Source organism: Dermacentor andersoni, chromosome 8, assembly GCF_023375885.2.
Source record: "Dermacentor andersoni chromosome 8, qqDerAnde1_hic_scaffold, whole genome shotgun sequence".
Classification (NCBI taxonomy): Eukaryota; Metazoa; Arthropoda; class Arachnida; order Ixodida; family Ixodidae; genus Dermacentor; species Dermacentor andersoni.
Window position 1 is genome coordinate 157,373,655 of NC_092821.1, and position 19,481 is coordinate 157,393,135.

Below are 19,481 nucleotides of genomic sequence, written 5' to 3' on the forward strand. Positions count from 1 at the left end.
TCATGGCGAATGGTGGGCGTTATTCACATTTGTACTAGTAAAGCTACCCCCCCTCATTTGCATAGAAAAGTTACCTTGGGTTGCCCCCCCTCCCGAAAAGAAATCCTGTGTACGTGCCTGCTAAGATCAATTATGTAAAATATTTAATGTTCACTTTACGGCCAAGCGCGTTTCATTACGTTCTAGAGGACATTCCAAAACGACCGATCCAATTTCTTGTGGCGACACGCAGGCTGCGTGGCGATTTTTGTCCGGCCTTTAAGGAAAGCCCGCGAAATATGAAATAAAACCACGTGACTGAGCTTCGCTGCACCACTCTAAGCCGCGCGTCGAGCCAATGCCTCCTTTACTAGTTGCCAGCCGCGTTGTCCGTAAACTCGGTTGCTGGCCCTCTCCCTTTTCTCTCCTCCGCGAAAAGGCAACGAGCGCCGCTTGTGGCGGACGTCTGCAACCTAGATCACGTTCTGCGGCCTTTGAGATTACCATGGCGTCTGTTGTCATCTCGGAGGCCCGCGATAACGCTCGCTAACAGACGCCCGCGCATATAAAGCACCGGCGGAGCATTCAGCCGCCGCTGCCACATCCGCCGGAAGTTGAAAAGGCAACGAGCGCCGCCTCACGGAATTTATGCTGAACTAACCTCAACTAACGTAACAGCCGCCGCAATGGGAAAGCGAGCAACGCGGCTGGCATCTAGTAAAGGAGGCATTGGTCGAGCCTATCGCTTATCAGGGACGACGGCGCTTGCTTTCCGTGTGCCACCGTCAAAGATGCTGACTCCTGGCTGACTCACTGCCAAGCCAATGCCTAGAGCCGCGGACGTTCACTGCGCCACGGTACGCGCGCACGGTTCTTTCACTCGACGCACGGTTGAGAGCGCTACAATACGGTAGCGCATGAATGCAGTCACTTGGTTTTATCATAGAGAAAGTGCGGACACGAACAAGAACAAGAGCGGACAGTCGGCGAAAATTGGACACAGGAAACACGTCACGCTATAGTATTAACGCCGACGAATTGGGGCCGCGAGCATCGTAAAAAAAAAAAAAAAAGAATGGGAAATGAGATTAACAGAAATTGTTTTATTTTTTTTAATTCTTTCCCGGGAAAAAAGTAAAAATATCTGCGTATAAATTAAAATTAAACTTAGCGGCTTACTTCGGTTGCCTAGCGACAGGCGAACCGGCGAATGACGAGCCAGGTGTTTGCGTCATTCGTCAGACACCGCCGAAGCGAGAGAGACCGGCCGCGAATCTGAGCGTTGGACTGTTCGGGCACCCGTCTGCCTGTTTTTCTATTTTGGGATTTAGCCTGGTTTGGTGGCCTCCCGGCGAATTATTGCGTTCCTTCGGAACTTCGACATGGCACCACTGCACTATTGGACTACGGCAAGGTGAGAAACTTTGTTCGACAGTCTGCGACGCACTTCAAGCAATTAGGCTTACTGCTCTGCACCTAGGCTAGACCTGTGACGCAGTTAACGAAAAACAACGTGGCCGTCGTGGAGCAGTTAATTTGAATTAATGAATTGTACTGGAAGATGTTTGCGACGCTTTCTATGAGTCCCAATATTTTAACTAATTTCGGTAGTTTTTGGGCACGCTTGTCGCACAGGGTGCCGTGACGCTGTTTCGCTTGTACTGAATTTTACTGCGACAAGTTTTGGCGCTTTCTCTGACTGCCAACATTATTGAAACTAATTTAATTACTTTTTGGGGTACCTTTCAAGCGCAGTGGGCGCGCCTGGCGCTGTGACGCGGTTAGCGAAAATCAGCTCGGCCGTGGTGCGTGGTTTCGCGCTTTATTGCACTGACAAGTTCATGGCGCTTTCTCTGACGCCAAACATTGTTGAAAATTTTTTCGGTACCTTTATGTTATGAGGCCCGCTCGCCGCGCCTGTTGTGACGCAGCAAAAAGCAGCTCGGCCGTGGTGACAAAGTTAGTTTGGCGCAAACTGTATCTTACTGCGACAAGTTTGTGGCAATTTTTATGTCCCCGCAACAATTTAAGCCTTCTTTCGGTGCCCACGCTTGCCGAAAACGCGACGAGCAATCGTCAAGAGTGAAGACACGGGAGTGCGTTGCTTGCGTCTGCAGAACGCACAAGAGATAAGCCAAGGAGCTCAAACGCCAGGAACTAGTAACTCGAAAATTCTGTCTTCTGAACGGCACCCACGCATTCGTCTTGAGTACGAGTAGAAGGAATTCTGCGAGCGTCCAGCATGCTCTGGTTGAGAGCCTGTGTTGTGGCCAGCTGTGTGTATTCGTAGCGTACTATCGCGTCGGTTGTAGCCACGTTTGCGAACCGCGCCGTAGCCCGCGCATTCGTGCTATTAAAGTGCAGGAAATAAGTCTTGGGAAGAGGGGAATGCTTGGAATTAGAATGTTTGTGCTATGTACGGTATTGCTTGGGATGAGTCGGGTATTTTCTACGCCGTGTGTGTAAATACGAACTGCTTTTGTTTGTAATGCCACCCATTCACCACTTTCGCACGTATTCTAGCTAGTATTCAAAACGCGCGCGCACAAAACCGAAACCGGAAGTGTGCTTCAGGTATTAACGCCCACGGCTTGGTGCGCTGAAGTCAATTCGGCCGCTGGGCTCTATGGGAGTGTCCGCTCTTGTTGTATTCCTTTCTCTATGGTTTCTCTATATCTCCTTTCTCTATATCAGCTTTCTTTATACTGCAGAAGAATACGCATTTGCGCTGGTTGGTTCATGATTACGAGCAATAAAAAACAGCGCCAAACAACAGTACGAGTGAAGGGACACAGACAACAGCGCTGACTAACAACCAAAGCGTATTTATGCTTTCAGTCCGCATATATATACTCCGCCGTTATCTCAAACCACAGAATGAACAGAATTGGGCATGCGCTAGCGAAAGGGGGGGGGGGGGGGGGGTTGCAATTAATGCGATAGGAAGGCAACCTCTTTCGGAAGGAGAGAAATAGAGGGAAGGATTACACACGTTTCGCCGCTAACATGAATGTGGAAAGCTTCGGAAGTAAGGCGTGCGCGGTCATCGCGGTATTTTGACAGGCAGGTCACATCTTTGAAAGACGGCTTGCCAATGTCCAAAGGCTGTCCGAGCCTTTTCCGTGGACATCAAGAACTTGTATTACTCTTTGCCTCAAGAAGATGTATGCATTGAAGTCGGCCATTGGTGGACAAATATGGTGTTCTTAGGTTTCAGAATGCATGTGGTATCAATGTCGACAAGTTTTTACACCTTTTAAGGTTTTACATGCTTTCCACTTTTGTTTCCATGGAGGATAAGCGTTTTATACAGAAGAAAGATGTGTGCATCGGTTCATGTATAGCCCCTGTTCTTAATGATATTTTATTAGCCAGCTATGACCGCAATCTTGGAAGTAAGCTCAGCCACACAAGCACTGTACAAGTGATGCGATACGTCGATGACCTTTTGATTTTTTACAATACTAACACTATTGACGTGCAGCGTGCTGCTGCTATAATGTTTGACCTATTGCACATAGTTTTAGATTCCTTTGAATCGACCACGGAGCATCCGTCAGACAAGCTCCGTTTCGTAAACTTGGAGCTATCGCTCTCAAGCAATCATGTATGATGGGGTTACGCTCCTCGCTCTCACGGACGAAAAGGGGCCGCCTTCTTCCCTTTTCGTCCGCACACTCAAAGATAGACAAGCGCGGTATTGCAAGATCTTGCATGAAGGCGGCCCTCATCAGGTCTTGCGACCAACAAGTGGATGCAAGCTTCGAAAAGTAAGTAGCCAGGCTGAAGCTCGCAGGTTTCCCGATACCTCTTTTGACCAGCATCGCTGAAAGCCTCGCAACAAGCATTAAAGGAAAGCAGTCGGGAGCTGCTCAATCTGAGAATCGCTCACGGCAAATGGTTGTGGTTATACCATATGTGCACCAGGTTGCGCATATCTCAGAAAGGTTGTCAGCAGGCCAGGCGTCAGGTTGCTGTTCACTGCCAAAAATAAGTTAGGTGGCCTGTGCCATCAAGTCAATCGGGTAACCGAGAACAATAAAAAAAGTTGTAAAAAGCAGCACAGACAGGTTCGTTGGTGACTGTTTTGACTGCAGGTTGTATAAGATTCCCTTTCCATGCAAGCGTTTCTATATCGGCCAAATCGGGCGGTGCATCAATGACCGCATGCGCGAGCACTCAAAGTTCAAAAACGAGCTAAAGATAGTCGGTTATCACTGCATTGCAATGAATGCGGTTGCAAGCCGTCTTTCAAGGATGTGACCTACTTGTCAAAATACCGCGATGACCGCGCACGCCTTATTTCCGAAGCTTTCTACATTCATGTTAGCGGCGAAGCCTGTGTAATTCTTCCCTCTACCTCCTTCCGAAGGAGATTGCCTTCCTATCGCATTTATTTATTTTGATTTTAATTATTTAGGAATACTGCAGGCCTTAGAAGGCACAGGCAGGAGGGGAAAGGTACATACAAAAAAAGAAAACACAATAGATTGACGAAGGAGTAAAAAAAGAAGCTCCGGAAAAATGTCATAGAAAGTACAAATGCATAATGAGTGAAGCACCTAAATAATGCATAGAGTGGCAGATACAAATTGAAACACTGTTTCTTAAGCACAATTTCAAATCACTGGAAATGTAATAGAAAAAGAGGAGTGCATAATTCAAAATTACTACAACGTGTAAATCAATAAATATTGCACAACGATACAAATTGAAACGAGATTTCGTAACAACAAGCACTAATATTAGAAAGTAATAGACTCTATTGAGTCAGTGCTGAGAAGTTTTTTATGAGGTAGGCTATTCCATTCCGTTACTGTTCGAGGGAAAAAGGAAGACATAAAGACTTGGGTTCTACCATTGTAAGGCGTAAATGAGGCAGCGTGGCGATGTCTTGTTTGGCGAACAGTAAGGGGTGTTATGCAAGGTTCGGGAGAAAGAGATAGTTTATTGTTACTCAGTAAAAAGAGAAATATAAGCCTGTGAATTTTTCTTCTTAGTTGCAAAGACTGAATATTGTGTTTAGCCATTAACTGACTTGGGGAATCACTTGAGCGATATTTAGAGACGATGAACCTTATTGCTTTACTTTGTATCATTTCTAGCGCATCGATGTTAGTTTTAGTACAGGGATCCCATACAATAGCTGCATACTCGAGTTTAGGATGGACAAGACAGATGTAGGAGTAAGACGGGTTTCAGAGGGAGCCTGTTTTAATTTATGCCTGAGGTAGCAAAGCTTCTTAAAAGCTGAGTCGCAAAAATGTTAGATGTGCGAGTTCCAACTAAGGTTACTGGCTATTGTAACACCGAGGTACTTATATTCATTCACCCCCGTAAGAGGTTTGGATGCTAGGCTAGGTTTGGATGCAATGCCCCTCTGCGCATGCCCAATTCTGTTGATTTCGTGCTGGGCTGCTGAGCACGAGGTCGCGGGATCGAATCCCGGCCACGGCGGCCGCATTTCGATGGGGGCGAAATGCGAAAACACCCGTGTACTTAGATTTAGGTGCACGTTAAAGAACCCCAGGTGGTCGAAATTTCCGGAGTCCCACACTGCGGCGTGCCTCATAATCAGAAAGTGGTTTTGGCACGTAAAACCCCATAATTTAATTTTTATTTCTCTTGATTCTGTGCTTTGAGATAGCGGCGGAGTATATATATGCTGACTGAAAGAATAATGACTTTGGTTGTTAGTCAGCGCTGTTGCCTGTGTCCCTTCACTCGTCCTGTTGTTTAGCGCTGTTTCTTACTGCTCATATTTCCTTATACGCCGAAAAAGAAACCCTCGCAGCATGTACATTTCCACAAAATATTGGATCGGTAGTTTTGGAACACCCTTTACAACGTAACGAAGAGCACTTGGCCCTAAAGTGAAAATTAAATGCTTGCATAATTGATCTTAGTTAATTAGCTAATTAAGTGCAATATAAATATAACCTAAGGAGCGCTACATGACGGCCAACCATATGTAGTTCGTTTCATTCGGTTGCGGTTAACTATATTTTTTTTAAATCCTTGGTTCAAGTTACGTGAAACACCCTGTATATTTGATACCCGTTCGCTGATAAACAGTTGTGTGTAGCGCTTGCGTTTGTTTTCCCTTCCTGTGTATGTGTGTTTTGTTGTTGCCCTAATTTTCGTCGATCATCACCAACGCAAGACAACTAGCCCAACAATTCATTCTTCGTGAGTGCCTTTCTTAATATGCGGGTAATTCTTCGATGAAGCCTCATGAGACCCGTTGCCATTTGAACATTTCATGACAGTGGTGCCCCATATATCTGCAGCGCGAGGCTCGCAGCAGCGGGTGCACAGTGCCTGTTTCTCGCAGACGCTGCTCCCATGTCTGTTTCATACAGTCGCGGCATTGAAGAGGCTTTAGGATGAAGTGCCGCACGGCATGCTTCAAATGTCCTAAGACCTAATTACAGCCAAGTGCGATACTGCTGGTCGCAGCATCACCTAAGGCGGCCGGCCAGTGGTAAAGCGCACTTACGAACGAAAAGTTTGGGGAAATCGGCCCCTAGGTTCGTATTCACACATCATCTCTAATGCGAAATTTCTGTATCGTCGGCTCACGGGCAGCCTCCATTTGTGATAGAAATAGAAATGACAGCCAAATGATTGCCGCGGTGATGGTCAATCGCACCTGGTTATTGCGTAAGAGAATCTTTTTCAAAACGACTTCAGAATTTAAGGGTTGGGTGAGAGCCCTTAAGAAGGGCTTGTTTCTGCCGTTTAAGCGTGTCTGGAGACTGTCAATTCAAATTCATGCTTTTATTACGTGTTAATGCACATGTCTCTTTGCTGTTGTTTTTGCTGTTTTCGGCTATCTGCTGCGACCACTGGATTGCGCTGGTTAAATCAAATTATGCAGTGTAGCGCGCCGAAGCTGCACGGTGCTATGAGAGAGGCCCAAGTTGGGGCTCCAGTTTCATCTGACCAGACGGAATTTTTTAGCGCGAAACCACAGCACAACCACAAAACAGTGCGGCGGCCGCCTCCAGTAATCGCACCCGCGACGTATTGCTCAGCAGCACGACGCCATAGGCCCAGAACGACTACCGTGGCGAGTTCTGTGCTGCCTACGACGAACACTGATCAACAGTGGCCTGCAGTCAATGTTTCATAAAAAACTTTTTTTCGTTAGGACCCGTGTCCTAATTATCACGCAGTCCATTAGATTAAAGCAAATTAACTGCATATTAGAAATCGAAAACTTCCTTTTTTAGTCGTTTACACGAATATCATTTTTGTTTATTCTACAGTTACTAAACATTAGCGCTAGTTTTAAAAGAAGTATCGTTTTTCGCAGAAGAACTCGCGCTTTCAAGTTTTTACGTGCAAGCGGTTTTTCGAAGCGCGTTTTGTGCGATCCTGGTACACAAGGTCGGACCGAGAACAGAACACACCTATACTTCCTTCGGCCAGCGATGTATTATTCCTTGAGTGAACCCTGTTCTTAAGAAAAGGTCTCCGGTGCAGATGCTAGATGTAAAGAAAGAACACAAGCTGATAGGGTGTGGAACTCGCCGTAAGGTAGGCGTCCCTATAGGCAGGCCTGTGGGACTCGCAGTATGGAAATTCGGTGCCGCTGACATTTCCAATGCAAGCGAAGGAAGCAGGAAGTAGCTTGCTGATATGCAAAGAAAGGCGACGTCACTGTAAGATGGGCTAGCTGCGGAAATTGAATTTTTTCAGTCTTAAAGAAAAAATAACGAATAACAACGAGGTCGAAAGGAAAGTGGCACAGAGGAAGCGAATGTCCAAGCCGACAATATTCATTTTATCCAAACTGCACTGAGCCCGAAACGGACTGAATTTTCTCGCGCACTGCGCTTCTTTTTATCTATTCTAGTTCCGAAACCTGCGTACGTTTTACTCTGAAGACGGTGGCACTAAGAAAACTACACATGTGAAAGATGTTCGTAGCTTTTCTTTGAAAAATTATCACAAGCCTCGTGACCCACTACAAACGGGCCCAACGGGGCTAGTGCAGAGTAGAGTATAACCCCGGGTCGACGCTTGGCCAGCGTCACGACTCGTTAAATCGTCGTTTGCCGGCACTTTATTAAAGTTATTCCTATCCTATCCTTATCTATCACTGTGTTTTTTTACTCTTCCGTTCGAGTCAAGCTATAGTAACGACCCGAAGATATGGCGCAGCACTCTTAAATATTATTGTCACGTTGTATTGACCCTGTTGAACTAGAAACATTGCCACCTGTGTGAGTTAGGAATCTAACACTTTATTGGGTAAACTTGTGCCCAGAAAAGCAAGCAACGCTCAATGCATAATGACAGCAGCGGCCACTGTCTTCGAAACTGAGTCTGTGAACTGAATTCATCCGTTAATAAAGTGAGGAACTCTTTGCCTCTTCCCCCACGTTGTGAGAGCTGGCTGCTCATTGCTACTGTTTTGCGCAAATGGCGGGTGCCAGGCGTAGTAAAAACGAGCACCGGCTGTAGTGCAAGTCGACGCAGCTCAGGGTGACAGGTGATGTACGTAAGCAAGTGGGGTCGCGAGCTCCACTATAGAAGCGCCGTCGTCATGCCGTCATCGTCATGTCGTGGCCTTCATTGCACCTTGATCATACATTAGTTGTGACGCTCTCTTCGTTGTTCCAGCATGTTCACTAGATCGCCGTTATTGCATCGTCGTCATTTCATCCTCGCCATTTCACCGCCGTCGTCGCCACGCCGTCGTAATCATGCTGTCGTCATTCGATTATTATCATGCCATCGACGTCATTGCGTCGTCGTCATACCATCGTGGTAGTATCATCGCCATGATCCCGTCGTCGTCATTACACTGTCGTCATGCAGTCGCCGTCATGGCGTTGAGCAAAGCGTTTCTCGGTGGAAATGTGCGCAACTTTATCGTGTTGTCTGCACGTTCACACGGTCACTAAACAAAAACAGCGTTCCTCGCAACACCAATAAAAGCTGCGCTGAAAGCAATTCTCACGGCGTGTAGGATCAGCATCTTTTATTACGATAGCAATGGTATGGACACTCCAGGCGCGTTTCTGCCGTCACCGTGAGGTTCCGCATAAAATCCAAGGGCGATAACATCGTCGCCACGCGCCGTACGCTGTATGTGCAGTGAAGGCGAGCGAGAGTGAGCCAGCGATTACGACACAATGTCGAGCACGCGACAGAGGAAAGCGGGGAGGGAGCGCGCCGTCTTCTGCCGCGCGCAAGGCTCCAGGTGGAGGGGAGGGAGGGGCGCGCTTTCTACTCTGGACAGCCCGGGCGCCCGCGACGATGTCTATCTTGAAAGCCATCTGCGACGGGGACAGAGTCTGCGGCGCGGTGTGTTTTCACGGCTTTGTTCGCATTCATACCTGCCGTGGTTGCTCAGTGGCTATGGTGCTGGGCTGCTGAGCACAAGGTCGCGGGATCGAATCCTGGCCACGGCGGCCGCATTTCGATGGGGGCGCAATGCGAAAAACCCGAGTACTTAGATTTAAGTGCACGTTAAAGAATCCCAGGTGGTCGAACTTTCCGGAGTCCTCCACTACGGCGTGCCTCATAATCAGAATCCCCACAATTTTTAGTCCGCATTCATGCGAGACGCAGCACGAAGGTCCATTCGCTCGCTGCTGCTGCCGCGTTTCTTTACTCCAGCGTTTTGACAGCGCGTTTCCGCCATCATCGAGTGAGATGTGTTCAGGTTAGCTTGTGCGCGCGTGACAACATGCTTTGTTCGTTAGCTAGTATGCCTCCGTTTATACGTTTAGGCGGCCGATAAAACTATTGTCCTTACTTCGTAAATACCTGCACTAATTTGCTAGCACAGCCGATGCTTCGCCTTTGGGGCGAAACTTCATGAGGCTTTTTTTATGCATACTTCACTGTAAATTCTCGCGTAAATTATAGAACTCGCGACACCAACGCGCGCTCGAGATCGAGCGCGCAATCTGACTGACAATCTGACACGTCCTCAGATACGTGCAAGACTTCAAAAAGCTGCTACTCTAACAGCTATATACCTCCGCAACCAAGGTCTTGAAATCTCGTCAGACAAATGTGCACTGCTGGCGTTCACTCGCAAACCAATGACACCCTACGCCATATCAATAAATGGCCAGATAATTTCTTATGAGAAGACTCACAAATTTCTTGGCATAATCATTGATAGAGATCTGTCATGGAGCCCGCACGTGACCTACTTGAAAAAGCGCCTGACAGCAATCTCCCAACTTTTCAAGTTTCTGGGAGGAAAGACTTGGGGAATGTCAGTGCATGCAATGTTGGAATTGTACAGGGCTCTTTTTCTGGGCTTCTTGAGATACAGTTTGCCCTTACTGACCAACACCTGCCAGACAAATCTCCGTGCTCTACAGGCTATTCAAGCTCGGGCTCTCAGGGTTTATCTTGGTTTGCCAAAATGCACATCGACAGCAGCGACTATTACGATTGCTCGGGACCAACCTATACAAACACACCTTGCGGTAGAGGTGTTGAGAGTGCACATTAGGCACGTTGCCCGTGCCTGTTCCCACCATCTGGCAACACTACCGTCAGAAAGGCCGCAGGCAGCATTTTGTACTACGATTTCGAAGTGTTATACCTGCCTCCCATCAGGCTTCACCCCCGCAACTAAGCCATCGATTCCTCCATGGTGTTTGGCTCGACCCGCAGTACACCTCACCGTACCAGGAATCAGGAAAAAATCTGAGCTGTCATCACCTGCTCTTAAACAACTCTGCTCCTTTTGCACGAGAGGTACGCCGAACACGTACATATTTATACTGATGGATCGGCAACTCTCCAGTGTTCCTCTGGAGCCGTGGTCTTCCCAGCGAAAGCCACCACCATCAGTTTCAAGACATGTCACCCAACGACACCGATGGCCGCGGAACTTGCAGCCCTTCGCGCTGCACTTCGTCTCGTCAGCCAAGAACAACCTCGAAGATGGTCAATATTCAGTGACTCGAAGGCTGCACTGCAATCTCTGCTATCGGCCCTGCGGCGCGGACCACACGAACAACTGGTATTTGAGATTAGAGAACTCATTCATACCTTAACTGATAAAGGACCCCACGTGACATTTCAGTGGCTTCCAAGTCACTGCGGAGTCATAGGGAACGAACACGCTGATAACGCTGCTCGGTCGGCTCTTCAAGGGGACGAAGAGGAGCCGATACCGTTATCATGGACAGATGCCGCTCGAAAACTTCGATTGATCAGCCGTGACATCACGTTCTCCTTGTGGAACGCTGGAAGTTTTCACGACTACCGACTCCACAATCTTGACTCCTCTCTACGCCTTTGTATTCCACCTGGACTCTGCCGTCGCGAAGCTACCCTGCTTTGTCGACTATGGCTAGGGGTGGCTTTCACCAAGTCTTTCGCTTACCGAATTGGATGGGCCGACGACGCCTCGTGTGAGGACTGTGGTGACGAGGAGACTTTTCAACACCTTCTTTGTGACTGTCCTCGATATAATTTACAGAGACAATCACTCGCAACCGCGATAGCGCGCTTTGACCAAAGACCTCTCACAGAGGAACTTATTTTAAAATACCGCCATCATAAGCCTTCGCAGCAGAGGGCGACGAGTGCAATGTTGCGGTTCTTGAGGGCGACAGAATTGGACAGGCGGCTGTAGCCTGAACAGGTGTTGACAGTGCTTCAAGTGTCACTGTGCTGTGCGATGACAGTATTCAGTGACAGTGACCGATTGTGATTCTGTGTCTATTCTCCTTCCTTTCCTTATCTCTACTTTGTTACCACTTTACCTCCCCCTCCCCTCTCTCCCCAGCGTAGGGTAGCCAACCGGATCCTTTTCTCTGGTTAACCTCCCTGCCTTTCCCCTTTCCTCTCTCTCTCTCTCTCTCTCGCGTAAATTATAGAACTCGCGACACCAACGTGCGCTCGAGCTCGAGCGCGCAATCTGACTGGAAATGTTTATTCCGCATAGAATTATGTATCCCTCTCTGAAAATTTCGTACAAGGCAGCCCCGTATCGCGCCTAGTGGTGATCTGATAACTGATAACCCACACTGTAAAAAATATTTCCTTTAAAAAACTGAAATTTTCTCGCAGCTGCCTTGCCAGAAAAGTTCTGTAAAGCTCTGTGTTCTATTATTGTTTTTTCTGTTATTTAACAAGTTCTTTCTCTTTTACATCACCAGAACGTTTATGTTTAAAGCCAGTTATCTGTTTTGTATTAGTCAAAAAGTTCTGTTGTCTGTTCTAAATTTTTCTCTTATTTTAATATTTTCTGTGTTATATTAGAGAAAGTGTATGTGTAAAACAATTATCCATCTTGAGGCACAGAAAAAGTTCTGTATTCTGTTGATGCTTTTCTGTTACTTCACTTTTTTCTGTTCCACTGTACAAAAATTTGATGTGTAAAGACAAATATCTATCGTCACGAATAATGGGGGCGAACCAGGGCTGTCGCTGAAGCCAACGCTTTGAAAGCGCTATTCTCTTTGCGAGGGCAGTTCCCGCCCTCACGAAGAGAATTTTCTTTGTTCGGCACGTTAAGTGCAGCCGATATTCCTTTTTCTACCACTGTTTATCACTTCTAGTCTCCATTTTCCTCGGAACTTAGGTCCTGTTTGAGTTTTCTATCGCGCGCCACATAATCCTTATAAAATAACAAATATCATGTAAATATGCAGCTGGTCTGAAACGAAAATTAGGCTATGTGGTAAAAGCTGAACACATTCATCTGTAGCGCAAGAAGACAAAGGTCACACGTAGCACTCATGTGTCTCTGTTTTAACGCGATAGCGTTAAGGAGCCCGTGTCGCAGGAATTCCGACATCCCGCGTCTGGCGTTGGCAAAAGGAAAGTGGATGAAAAAACAACTTCCCCACCTGCGGCAAGTTGCTTCTTCATCCACTTTCATTTCCATTAATTTATCGTTTCTTTATTTCATTTATTAAGCACAAGTAATTTCCCCTATGTTCTCCTATAGGTGTCAGTGTTTGTTGGCTTCTCATGATATGACTAATAAAAATCGGGCCCCTCGCTAAGCCCCCTTTCCTTTTGTTTATTACATAACGAGGGTCTCGAATCCGGCAACATTTATGCCTTGAGGAACATGTGTGGGTTTATTGACCAGTTTTATTCACCCAAAAAGATCACGTTCTCGTCACGCCTGCTGCAGAAAGGACGTTCCACGTCCACTGCCAAGGTCTGTGAATGGTGGTGCTGGCTAACACTCCCAGGGTTCTTCTAAGAAACATAAATACCCATGAAAGTGGATGGTGAAGCGGCGCCGCGGTAGCTCAATTGGTAGAGCATCGAACGCGAAATGCGAAGGTTGTGGGATCGTTCCCCACCTGCGGCAAGTTGTTTTTTCATTTCCATTAACTTATCGTTTCTTTATTTCATTCACTAAGCACAACTAATTTCCCCTATGTTGTCGTTGGTGTCAGTGTTTGTTGCCTTCTTATGATATCATTAATAAAAATCGGGCCCCTCGGTTAACCCCCTTTCTTGTCGCTCTTCTCAGACCGAAATATTAGAAGTGCGAAACAATAACAGGAGATCGGCCCACGCAGGAGGCCGCGTTTCTACCAGAAAGCTCGCCTTCGCGCAGAGCGTTCGCAGCCAGCGTTTCCCGCTAAAATTTACGGTTACATAAGCTGCAGTTTCCGGGGAGCATGAAAAGCAGTACGGGTCGTTGAACGCTATCGCGTTCCACTCTTAAAGGTGAAGCTTAAGCGTCCTACAATTTTTTTTTACTTTACTCAGATTTCTTGCGCTGCTTTCAAATATTGTCAACACTTTTTCTCTCACCGGCTGTAAAAAATAATTTGTAAATTAGGACATTGCAGAATAAAATCAATTTATTTTACATCAAAAGATCCATGTACACATAGATATGAAAACAGGAATTCTAATAGAACTGCTTATGCGCACTAGGTTCAGGAAACAAGCAGCATCGGTTTTCCTCCAGGTCGTATAACAGCTTAAAAGTCAATTTCCCACGCTATAAACTTCCGCTTGCCATGGACCGCACGAGTTCGGGAAGAAGGAAGAACAGGAAAAAATTACAGGGTGTCTTGAGATCTCTCTTAAGAAGTGATTGGCGAAAGCCTACTCTTCCTTCTCTTATCATTCGCCTCTTTCTCTTTGTCTCTTCTCTCTCTCTTCTTCGTTTCAGTGATAACTGCTCACTACTAAGCATTTTTGGTCATTTGTAATCAATTGTGGTCATTACAAGCCGTCGTTACACATGTTGGTCATATCTTAGTCATTAGTAGTCATTACAAGTCATTTCAGTCATAATTAGTCATTACTGGTCATTGCTAAGCGTTTTAGTCATTTGTAATGAATCGTAGTCGTTACAAGTTGTCGTTAGACATATTGGTGATGGCGTAGTCATTACTATAGTCGGATACAGCCTTAGAAAAAAGGGGAGGCCCCGCCCAGATGACCGAAGCGCGACAGCAGATTGCCTCCACAACTAAAATAATCCCGCTCGAAAAATCGTGCTCCTGAAACGCGTAATTCTCGGTATAAATAAAGACTTTTGTATTTTGATGACTGGTTTAGTAGAATTCTCATGTGCTACAACACATGTCGGATAGCGACTGAAAAATAACCCCGTGCCTTCTACAACGCTGCCCGTCGTCTGCTCTTTAGCTTCATTGCAAGTGACAAAAGTAGAAAGAGCAGCTCTGCAAGGCTTTTGCGCTTGTTCACATGTACACGGCGTATCTGCTACTCGTTTCTCAAGCTTAAAATGAATCAGTTGCTATTGAAAAAGTACTTATATAAGACAATGCATTTATCGCAACCATTACAAACCTGGGGCAAGAATACGGCCGAGGCAGGCAGGTACAGGAATGCTTCATTCATCGTTTTAAATGAATACTCTTGGTTTTAAATAGCATAAAATTTATATTTTTTAGTTTTGTGTTTTCACCATTTTTTCCTTCTCCTTATTTATTTTCTTTTTTTTTTTTTTTGCAAGCCTGCAATGTCGCCAGTTCGCGCAAGGCATTGCGTGCGAGTTTTCCGCCGTGGAGCCCAGCGAGCTGACTTTGGACTTTGTTGCCGAATGAGCCTTGTGTCGCCTCGATGTCCACACCACCAAGGAGCCTCGACAAGAATAACAAGAGTTGCTATATCCTGAATAGCCATTCACGCAATGTGATCCTCCACTGCTACACGTATTGGCGTAACAGGGAGCCTGAATGCAGCGCCGACGCCACGACCAAGTTTGTCGCCGAGATGCTCAGTGTCAGCGAAAGCACAGTGTTCAAGGTGAGGAGGCAGGTCAGAGCGTCGCATATTTCGGGTGGCAAACTGTCGACGCCCGCGCGAAAGCGCCCACGAAATGCGCAGAAAAGAAGACGCAGGACGAAGTATGACAGCTTCACGTTGTGCGCGCTGAGGTCATGTCTGCACGATTGCTTTCACCGCAACGATACCGACGGTCGAGAAGATAACGAGTTCTCGAAGCGTATGAATCTCCAATCACTGAAGCGGTGTACTCTGCGTCGCCTGCTTGTCGAGGACGGATTCAAGCACGAGAAGAGGAGCCGCAATTCGCCGCTTATCGACCGGGATTACATCGCTGAATGGTGGAATCGCTACCTTCGTGACGTGTAGCGCTACCGGGCGGTAGGCCGAAAGATCTTTTTCCTGGACGAGACATGGGTGACGGCGGGACACACTCGGTCGATCGTGTGGACTGACACCGTGGTGCAGAAGCGTGGACGCCTATACGCTCGAGCAAATGGCCTGTCGACGGGTCTGAAACAACCTTCTGGATAAGGCCAGCGCCTGATTGTGGCGCACATCGGCAGCGAGGATGGCTTCGTCGACGGCTGCTTAGACGTATTCCGAGGCCAAAAAACATGTGACTACCACGAAGAAATGGACGGCAATCGCTACGAGGGATGGTTTAATGGCGTTCTGCAGAAGTTGGCAGCTGGTAGCGTCGTTGTTTTGGACAATGCACCTTACCATACCCGGCGAGAAGAGAAATTGCCGACGACAGCTTGGAAGAAGGAAAAATACGGGAGTGGATCAAAAGCAAAAGCATCACCTACAGCGAAAGGATGGTGAAAAATCTGCTGTTTGAGTTGGTACCATCTGTAAAGCCACACTTTCTGAGCTACATCGTAGACAATGCAGCTGAAAGGGGGGGGGGGGGTTGCATTGTACTCAGGCTCCCACCGCGCCACTGTGAATTTAATCCTATCGAGCTCGTGTGAGCAAAGGTGACAATGACATCGGTGTGGTCAACAAAGACTTCAAGCTGCCCACAGTCGCAGACGTCTTAAGGGAAAAATTCACACTTAATGGTGGAAGACTGGAGGAAGAACATTCACCACCTGATGGAGCTGGAGGCACAGCTAAAGTAGCATCATTTTGAAAATGGTATATGTAGTTGGAAAAGAGAGCAAGGAGCGCAAAATGGCCAGTCCAAATATGAATGCCGAACAAATAGAAAATATAGTCACTAGAGTCGAGGAAGAACTTGGCAAATGGCCAAGTAAAGAGTGGGAATATGGTGACCTTGTAAGTGTAATAACGACAGAAATACGGAAAGAGAAACATGTTCGGTGGAAAAGAAAAAAGGAACCGCAAAGCTGGTGGAACAAGGAGATACGAGAAGCGATCGCCGAACGAACGAAAGCGTCTCGAGATCATAGGCAGGCAAAGAAGGCGCAGTTGCCGCAGGATTAATTAACCAGTAAATGGGAAATATACCGGGAGAAAAAGTCTATGGTTCAAACACTGGTGCAAGCAAAATTGAAAGGTGAAAGCGAACATTGGTTGCAAGAAATACGTAGGAAAAAGAAGGCCGCACCTAGAATATTTTGGAACCACATAAAATTATTAGGCAGGAAGTCAACAACAATACAACAACTTATCCTAGACGAAGATGAAAACAGACTGGAAGGAGAAGCGGCAATAAATTACATCCGGAAAGTAACAGCCGAATCTTTCCAAGGCAATGACGAGGTTGTATTTGAAGAAAAAGAGCATGAGAGACCCAAGTGGAAAAGGAGCTGGTGCTGACAAATTTCAACTGGAAGAAAACGGAAGAGAAAATTACTAAGCGCACAGCCACAGGGCTAGACGAGGTTCCCGTTAGGCTCATTAATGAACTAGGGCCAAAAAGTAAGGAAGCTTTGGTGAAAGCAGTGGAAAAAACTTTAAAAGATAGACGAATACCAGACAGTTGGCGACAAAGTAGAATGAATTTAATTTATAAAGGTAAGGGCGAGAAACAGAATTCACTCCTATAGACCGTTGACCATTACATGGTAATATACAGGCTAGCAATGCAGGCAATCAACTCAAAGCTTCAAGCATGGGCAGAGAATAACGGCATTTTGGGAGAGCTTCGGAATGGCTTCAGAATAGGTTGGTGTTTGAATAATAACTTGTTTGTTCTTGAGAGGGCACGGCAGCGTTCATCGGAACTTGTCACATTTTGCATGGCTCGTTGTGCAGGTGCTCCTTCTTTTCCGGCCGCTGCCATGTTCTGCGCACCCGGCTTCCACACAGCAGGCGCCGCGGAACCTTCAACCAAGAAATGCTTGGGAAACTGCAACTTCTTCTGACAGTTATCTGGACTACGACAAGCCAATCAGCGTCACTGCACTGGAACCACAAGGCAGTGACGTCACCGGATCCCCCTATAAAGTCTGCAATCAACCCCCATGGGCTCAGAGGGCACGGCTGCGTTCATCGGAACATGTCACATTTTGCATGGCTCGTTGTGCAGGTGCTCCTTCTTTTCCGGCCGCTGCCATGTTCTGCGCACCCGGCTTCCACAGAGCAGGCGCCGCGGAACCTTCAACCAAGAAATGCTTGGGAAACTGCAACTTCTTCTGACAGTTATCTGGACTACGACAAGCCAATCAGCGTCACTGCACTGGAACCACAAGGCAGTGACGTCACCGGATCCCCCTATAAAGTCTGCAATCAACCCCCATGGGCTCAGAGGGCACGGCTGCGTTCATCGGAACATGTCACATTTTGCATGGCTCGTTGTGCAGGTGCTCCTTCTTTTCCGGCCGCTGCCATGTTCTGCGCACCCGGCTTCGACAGAGCAGGCGCCGCGGAACATTCAGTCAAGAAATGCTTGGGAAACTGCAACTTCTTCTGACAGTTATCTGGACTACGACAAGCCAATCAGCGTCTCACTGCACCGGAACCACAGGGCAGTGACGTCACCGGATCCCCCTATAAAGGCTGCAATCAACCCCCATGGGCTCAGAGGGCACGGCAGCGTTCATCGGAACATGTCACATTTTGCATGGCTCGTTGTGCAGGTCAGTTTTCACAATTCATATCATTCCTTACGTACCAGTTGTTACGGTCTTGTGATGCTGCCGTGCCCTCGGGCTTGCATAAGCATTCTTGATGATTGTTGGTCTGTGTTCTTACTTCTGTTATGTGGTGATGTGGAAATGAATCCCGGTCCTCGCGGTGATAATGAACCAACACTTAGCACAATCTTGGCAGAATTAAAGAGTCTGAAACTTGCCGATTCAAAGCGCGACGCTACCCTTGCTGAAATTAACGAAAAGCTGTCCAAACTAGACGAAGTTCTCACGATATCCAAGGCAAACGAAGAAAAGATACTTAAGCTCGAGGAAACAGTACAGCACTTACAGAATGTTCTGGCTGCACAGGGAAAACAACTGATAGATTTTGAGGACCGCAGCCGTAGGAATAACTTAGTAGTCTTCGGAACAAAGGAAGATGCTAGTGAAACCCCGTCCGATCTAAAAAAAAAGCTTCAAGACGTTGGCAAGGACAACCTAGGAATGAATATTGATTCTCTGGAACGTATACACAGAATTGGCAAAAAAACGCGATAATCAACCAAGGCCTGTTATTCTTCGGCTCTACAACTATAACGAAAAAATAGCCGTACTTACAAATGGCCACAAACTGAAAGATTCCGGAGTGTCCATATCTGAAGACTACTCGCAGGCAACTGTAAAAATAAGGAAACTGCTTTGGCAATCCTATAAGAGCGAAAAGCGCCCCGGTGATAAAATAAAGCTCGTCTACAACAAACTGCATGTAAATGGTAACATTTATGCTTGGGACGAGCAGAACAACTGCAGGGTACTGCTGCACGAAGCAGCCCACACGTCCCAAGATTGACGAACAGATACCACCGCACGCGTTGTAGAAAAATCACTTCGATTAATATGTTTGAATGCGCAAAGTTTGTGCAACAAGCAAGACCGGCTCGAACACTTATTACTCTTCTATGATCCACACGTGGCGATTATATCTGAAACTTGGCTTCATGCCGACATTCCTGATAGCTGCGCCGTACCGCCTTCATACACATGCTACAGAAAGGACCGCGCCACGAGGGGCGGCGGAATTGCGATTCTCGTTAAGGCTGAATTGTCGTCTGTCCTTTTGCACGATGTTTCCACCATTCATGAAAGCGTTTCGTGTAGGCTGATGTTCTCAGGTAACCAAATAACTATTGTTGGTATCTATAGGCCTCCTGGGGCGGGACCAGTATATCTACTGGAATT

General features: G+C 46.9%; 1 long non-coding RNA gene across 1 annotated transcript in view; it reads left to right on the top strand.

Annotated features, from left to right (window-relative positions):
• Positions 1-380: 380 nt before the first annotated feature.
• LOC140219923 (uncharacterized) overlaps positions 381-19,481 on the top strand; it is a 264,088-nt gene continuing 244,987 nt past the window's right edge. Inside the window, exon 1 of the long non-coding RNA XR_011896196.1 lies at positions 381-1,393. This is a non-coding gene — a long non-coding RNA (uncharacterized lncRNA). The remainder of the gene's footprint in view (positions 1,394-19,481) is intronic.